General features: G+C 43.8%; 1 protein-coding gene across 1 annotated transcript in view; it reads left to right on the top strand.

Moving 5' to 3' along the window:
- Ccdc146 (coiled-coil domain containing 146) overlaps nt 1–6,000 on the top strand; it is a 167,843-nt gene that overhangs the window by 118,924 nt on the left and 42,919 nt on the right. The gene's annotated exons all lie outside the window — the stretch shown is intronic.

The raw sequence follows: 6,000 nt of genomic DNA, 5'->3' as shown, positions 1-6,000 counted from the left end.
GTAGAAGTGAAGCTCTCTGTTTTGGACACCGACCCTAACAAACCTTTATCAATTTTGATGGTATCTACAGCTTATCTTCTCCTGCCAAAACAAAAGCAAAACCTCATCCCCAGCGTAACACATATCCAGGTTTCCACTCTGAGGTCAGCAAATCTTGAAGTATATAGGCTGATTTAATTCTGTAGTTTTTTTCTATTATCCAATGTCTCTCTGCAGCTGTTGTTCCTTTCTCATTAGTACTGAGAAAATTCAAAAGTTAATAGAGCATTATGTAATCTATTTCTGGGGTTTTTTGTTACCCCTTTCTGTTTATTTATCATGTCCTTTAGAGTTCTGTTGGATCTTTCTATAACTGCTTGGCCTGTAGGATTGTATGTTTCGGTAGTGCCCGTGCTACCACCACCCGTTCACCATGTCTGAGCGAGGGGCTGTGGATCGAAAAACAGAGACAAAAGACAGTGGGTCATTTGTGTCAGCAGAATGCTGAATGCCTTTTATTGAAGGAGGGAGGAAACCTTAAATACAGGCTTACAGCACAATGGAGGAACCCCGGAGGGCAGAAGTTCGCTACTGAATGTTCTACATTCTTGCATCTAAGCTGTTTACACCAAATGCAGGAAACACAAACAAGGAACTTCCCTTAAGCATTCAGGAGGGTGGAGACCAGGAGGGAATAAGCATAGGGAGGACATCTGGTCAAGGTCGGCAAGAGGGAACAGTTACCCAAACTGACTCTATAGGTACCCCCTTTTTACTAAAGAATGAGCTTCTAACTGTAGTGGGTAGCCATTCCAGCCTTGGCCTGGAAGTTCCAACCCCCATTGATGCTTCGGTAATGGTCACGCCTACAAGGTTGAGAGAGGAAGCTGAAGACCCAGGATCAAAAGGAGCAGCCTCTCTTGGTTCCAGGACTCTGGACACTGGAGGTAGACCGAACAGAGTTCTCCAGAGAACACCGCCAGACTGCGCCATACCTTTGCCAGACCCTGCAGCCTATTTGTAAGCTACCCCACAAAATAAACCTCCCTTTTAACTACATGGAGTGGCCTTAATAATTTCACCAATATCTGACTTAGGTTGCTTGGGATGTCAGCAGGTCACCTTACCCGTCATGGAGACAACTATCCAGGCCACACAGGCACTCTGCCTTAGGTTGGTGATTGCCTGCATTACCCATCTCTGAATACTCATTATCATACAGGCTCAACCACGTGAGCTGTAGGGTTAACTGCTGCCACAGATCTCAAAGTGGCGCTGGGCTTGCAATCTGTACAACACAGAAAAGACCAACAGAATTCCTAACCCACCCATAGCCAGTAGGCTAAAGGCAATTGAGCCATTCCCTTCCTTAACAAGCCTTACTGCAAATTGGAGTCCTTGTAAGATGGTATCCCAAAAGCAAATGGAACTTTAGTTTATAAATTTATAACATTCAAAGCCAATTGAAATGTATATAACTATTGAATTAAATTTATCATGCCCAATAGAATGAAAGAGTAATTAACTGTGGTAGCTACTTTTGCTGCCAGGGTCTCCACTGTGCTAGCTGTAGTAATCAATTATGAAATCGCAATCCCAGAAATAGTAGCAGCAGTGGCTGCCACTGCTATAACAGCAACAACGGCAACAATGGTGTCAAATTTTCTTCTGGAGCATGTGAGCACCATCTTTGTCTAACTGCCACAGGCCACTGGCATGGACACAGCTCCAGGAACATGAACCATGAAGGCCCATTTTTCTTGATCCCAGCACAACTTAAGCTGGCAGCTCTGTAAAAGAACAACTAAGAACCATAAAGAAAAAAACAGACAACTCACAAGGAGCAGAACTAATGGTCTCATAATGGCTACATTCAGGCTCACAAATTTTAAGGTATCTTCAAAAGAGCCTAGATGAATTTTAGGAGGCCAATAAATGTTGCACAGAGCCACTCCTGAAAAGTAGGTACTACACCAGCTTGAAGAGGATTGTGAAAATAAAAATGCTTAGCTGGCATGCTACATGTTACAGTGACCTTCAGGGTTATCCTTAATCTCCAAGGTGTCTGGGTGACATGTTCTCAAACATACTTGAAAGAACAGTTACCATACATTACCTTCTGAAGAATCCAACTGCATGGCTACAGTTCCTAGGCTTCTGTTAATGCTTGCCAAGGCTGGCCATATTGGGCTCTCAATCCCCATTGGCATCAGAAGAGGATTTTTTTTTTTTTTACAAAGGCCCAATAGGTCTCTGCCATGTTGGGATTTGGCATCATCCACAGGGCACACACAGCACTCAGGAACCCAAAAAGGAACCTCATTGTCAGCTTTCATTTACAACCCAAAGGGGAATGAGTAATCGAAGTTCTCTGGTAAGGTCAACTAAGGGCTAAAATCAATTAGGGAATCTAAACAGGAATGTATGTGCTCAGCCTATATTCTTAGAAGTGGCTAGGTAAAAGGTTAGGAGTCTATATGTTAGTATAAGTCACAAATAAGGTAAAACTGTGTTTTCTTCCTTCAGATCTGCTTCTGGCTCAGCTATCTCGACAGAGCCATTTTCTAGCAGGGCAGGGAAGTGTCCTTGGTCACTATGCAACCTTCATAACAACATGTAACATTTGGTTGATAAAAGTACTTTTGCTCTGAATCAGTTGCTAAAGGGAACTTTTAGATCTAAGGATAACACCTGGGCTGTGAGACAAAAGAAGAGGATTTAAGCTTAATTTGCACAAGCAACAAAGCTTGGCACCTATTATCCATGGGCCTTGGTGGCTGTCTCATTGGGTCAGTGGGAATGTTTACCTATCTCAGGAACTAGCAGATGGCTGAGTACCATCCTGGTAATTACAAGTGTAAATCTCTTAAATTAGGGTCTTGTGTTAATTAACCAGGGTGAAAGTAAGGAGTTCAGGATTTAAGGTTAGTGAGGTTAGCTTCTCTTGTCTGTGGGCAAGGTGAACTCAGGGAACACTAGTGCTCATCTATCTACAGTCTGTCCCTGAATGTCTGAAAGGTGTCTCAAATGAAATAACTTTTGCCCAGAAATGGCACTGGAATAAGAGGAACAAAGGCCCGATTGTGGGAAAACAGTCTTTGTTTGTGTGACTGTTTTCACACATAGTCAAAGGGATGTCATCCATATGCCCCAAACTTATTGGGTAAACTGTGCCCAATAAATAATCAGTCACACTGTTAGAAGTTGTTGGGAAAAGAATCAAATGGGAAGGCTACAATGGCACACGGGAAATTCACTGCAGGAAACAGCTAATACATTCCAAAGCCACTATCACCAAGACTCCTTGAATTTTGGCTTCCCACCACCAGAGCCCTTGGCTCTGTTAGGTTTTAGCCTTGTCAGTGCCAGCTGAATTCTTACTTCCTATTTCTGCATTCACAGCAAAGGACACCAGAAAATTTGCAGGCAAATGGATAGAACTAGAAAAAAATCATCCTGAGTGAGGTAACCCAGACTGAAAAAGACAAACATGGTATGTACTCAGTCATAAGTGGATATTAGCTCTAAACGAAGGATAACCATGCTACAATCCACAGACCTAGAGAGACTAGGTAACAAGGATGATTCATAGGGGCATGCCCAGATCACCAGGAAGGAGAAATAGGAGAAATCTCATGAGTAGACTGAGGGCAGGTGGTGATGGGAACATGAGTGATCAGGTTGGGGGGTGTGGAGGGGGAGAGTACTGAAAGAGATGACTGGAAAGGGGGGCATTTCAAGGTCAGGTAAAACCTGGTGCAATGGAATCTTCCAGGAATCTACAAGGATGACCCCTGCTTAGAGCCTAGTAATGGCAGATATGTAGCCTAAACTGGCCATCTCCTGTGACCACACTGGTGCCTAGTCCAATTGTCATCAGGGAGACTTCATCCAGCAACTGATGGAAACAGATGCAGACCCACAGCCAAGCATTAGGCCAAGCTCAGGAAATCCTGCAGAAGAGGGGGAGAAAGATTGTAGGAGCCAGAGGGGTCAAGGACACCACAAGAAAACCACAGAATCAACTAACCTGGGCTCATAGGGGCTCACAGAAACTGAACCAACAACCAGGGAGCCTGTATGAGACTGACCTAGGCCCTCTGCATATATGTATGTGACAATTGTGTTGCTTGGTGCTCTTGTAGGACTCTTAACAGTGAGAACAGGGACTGTATCTGATTCATTTACTGGCTTTTGGGACCCTACTCCCTATACTGGGTCACTTTGTCCAGCCTTAATATGGGCAGGTGCTTAGTCTTACTGTAACTTGATATGCCATGTTTTGTTGATACTCATGGGAGGCCTGTCCTTTTTTGAATAGACATGAAGGAGGAGAGGATTGGGGGTGGGGTGAGAATAGAGAGGATGGGTAGGGAGGAGGAACTGGGGGGAAAGGAGGGAGGGGAAACTGCAGCCAGAATGTAAAATAAACAAATTGAGAGAGAGAGAGTAAAAAGTGTGTTTCTGGCTGACATAGTTCAGGGAAAGTCACCCAGCCTCCATCCTGTGTGTCTGCCAGCCGGCTTCCATTTGGTGTGGCTGAGACAACAGGTGGCCTTTACTTCCACTCCATTGTCCCTGGTGCAAATGCAGGGGAAGCTGTGAAAGGCAGTCTTCCTGTGCATTCAGGAAGGGGAAGGGATATGACAGACTCAGATGTGTTTGTCACAGAGGCTAAAGGCAGATGCTGAACTTGGCTGAATGACCATGCGCTGACTATGAGGTAGCAACATAGACAAGCATGCCCACTGTTGTCATAATTTCATATACAGTTTTCAATAATTTGGGGAAGAAACAATATTGGAAAGAATTATTCTCAAATACCCCCAGATAACATTTCTTTAAGCTTGGTTCCTGGTCTAAACTTGTCTTTCACCTGAAACACTTCCTTCCTTACTTGAGTGTCCGTGTTCCAAGGATCTTTGTTGTCCTCTTTATTTTTAGCTACAGATGTCTAAATCAGCAACTGCAACTCTACCACTACCAGCAACGGGCCGAAAGGGCTGTAACCAGAGGGAATTCTGTTCCGTCAGGCTCTGACTCTTGCAAAGCTTAGAAGGGAATTTAACTAAACCTCTGTCCCTCTAAAGAACTCAGATTCAAAGGTTAAGGTGGAATTCTGTTCTTCAGAGGCTGAATATCAAGTAGCTCACCTCCTCTCCTTGCTCATGTCCTCCAAAAAGCCTTCATGCTTCTCTTTGCCCCTAGTTAAAAACCCTTCTCCACCTGGCTCCTCCTTACCACTTCCTGTCAGCTAGTTGTTGACTCAGCCTCCTGACCGCAGGTGAATTTTATTTAATCAAACACATCTTTCCACCATTAAACAGATGTTCTAGAGCATAAACAAAAATAACTCACCTTAAAATAATATTCTCCAACTAATCTCTGCTAAGTTTCTTCTACTCCAGGGTTCTATGACTGTTTCTGTGGTGCTCTGAGGAATGCAAATGTCATGTAAAATTTGGGAGCTATTGGAAGGACCCTTCTTCTCACTTGCAGACTCTTCCCTTCATGATTTCCATGGACAATTTCCAATTCAGGTGTAAATAAAGTGAAGCAATGGGTCATTATAAGGGCAGCTGCATTTCTTCATGTATATCTTTATCCTCATTTAGTATATAAATTATGTATTTCAAATCATGAAAATAGGAATTAAACCAACTTCAGTCATCCAATGTGTTCCTGTTACTATTATTGAGTGCCAACTATCTGCCAGCAATGGTAGTACCACGTAAACAGAGCAGTCTCTGTCCTTGTGGAGCTAATGCACAACAGAACACCAGGCAGCAAGCAACGCTCTACAGAAAAGTAAACAAGACTGGTGGGAAATGCTGGCACTGTGTCAGTAGGATGGCCAGAGTCCCTGAAGCTGGAACAGGTTTGGCAAGAAAGCCACATTGGCCAGAGCCAAGTGTGGCAAGCAGTGAGACTGGAGAGGCTGATGACACAGTTTCAGGTTGGTCCAGGTTTGATGGGATCTTGTTGAGCAGAAAAGTCATAGGATCTCCTATATGTTGCTAA

Source organism: Onychomys torridus, chromosome 3 (assembly GCF_903995425.1).
Source record: "Onychomys torridus chromosome 3, mOncTor1.1, whole genome shotgun sequence".
Lineage (NCBI taxonomy): Eukaryota > Metazoa > Chordata > Mammalia > Rodentia > Cricetidae > Onychomys > Onychomys torridus.
The sequence above is the reverse complement of the archived record's forward strand: the minus strand, read 5'-3'. Positions and strand labels throughout refer to the sequence as shown.